This window comes from Sinocyclocheilus anshuiensis, unplaced genomic scaffold (genome assembly GCF_001515605.1).
Source record: "Sinocyclocheilus anshuiensis isolate Anshui unplaced genomic scaffold, SAMN03320099.WGS_v1.1 scaffold1345, whole genome shotgun sequence".
In the NCBI taxonomy this organism is placed as follows: Eukaryota; Metazoa; Chordata; class Actinopteri; order Cypriniformes; family Cyprinidae; genus Sinocyclocheilus; species Sinocyclocheilus anshuiensis.
The window spans coordinates 122,904-124,383 of record NW_015549627.1 but is presented as its reverse complement, the minus strand read 5'-3'; positions in this window follow the sequence as shown (position 1 = coordinate 124,383).

Genomic DNA, 1,480 nt, shown 5'->3' with positions numbered 1-1,480 from the left:
TCACGTGATGAACTAATGACTCGAAAAACTCGAAGACTCGAAACAGGTGAACTACTTGACTAATTCCAGTACAGAACCTATAGGATGTTGCGGATGCGTGACTGAACGAATCACTCCCCGAGACGATTCGTTCTTCCCGAGTCACATTAAAGATTCGTTCAAAATTAACGAATCGTTCAAGAACGACCCAAGCACACAGCACACAGCGTGATTGTGAATCGCCGACAGCTCCAGATATTTAGCATGCCAAATATTTTGCGGCGATTCCCTCGATCTGCGTCTTTAATAATTCACACTGTATGATTGTCACTCGTGTGAACGAGCACGGATTTGCCTCCGATTTCGGGCATTTGTCGGCGATTTCGCAAAACCTGTCGGCGAGTGAAAAATCGGGCTAAAATCGTGCGGTGTGAACTCGGCATTAATAGGGGCACTTTAAGATGAGATCAGTATGATGGATTCTGATAAGTGATCAGTGATCTTGATGAAAGCAATTCTGAGAATAATGCACCTGCTGGAGCTGGAGGTGTCTCCAGTGATTTTGGGATTCATTTTAACTATAATCTTAGGTGTTGTATGATTACTAAAGGGATTAAGTGCACTTGGGGTTCCCAGAAGTTCATTGCCACAAACTTTAAAGATTTACCTTTTCTTTAAAATAAAGTCAGTTAAGTGTGGCAATTTCCATATATATATATATTTTTTTTTTAGTGTGTAAGTCAACATGTACACTAAAACTGATGTTAATTTTAGTACATAATGTGATAAATATAATGAATATGAAATACTGCATGTTGCATAAATATCTACATTTTTTTTTACAGAAGGTTTAGTCCTTATTGTTACACACTAAATGTAGGCTATTAAATGGCACCTTACATAAAGTGACATTAGGTGACATGTTCTAGCAAAGTAGCAAGTGGCATTTATGAATGTCTTGTCAGTTTTTGAATATCTTTCACGTGCCATAGAATCAAAACCATCATATAAAAATATCTTTTTTTTTATGTGAAATGATCTCCTATTTTCTATGCATGCCCCTTTTAGGTTACACAACTGTTTTGTCATTATATAAGTGAGCTATATAACACACCAATGAGGCCTCAATCCTGACGTCACGTGCTTCTTACGTGAACGAGAGCGAGGCAGACGGTATCACACTTTCCTGTGTCAGTGCGGACCGAATGGTAATGTCGCAGCTGTCTCCGTTTTATTAAAACAACTGATTCATATTTGCCGTTTTTGCTGGCTCGTATAAGACATGGACATCCTGTAGAATGATCAGAATGCAAGGGATTCGGAGAAGGACCGTTTTAAAGGGTATTCTAAGCCAAAGAGTTCGGGAGGATTACGCAAAGTGCCGCTGCCGGAGACATTGAGTCTTATGGCGCTTTTCCACTGCATGGTACGGCACGGTACGGTTCACTTTTGGGGGGGTTTCCACTGGGTACAGTACCTGGTACTTTTTTTAGTACCACCT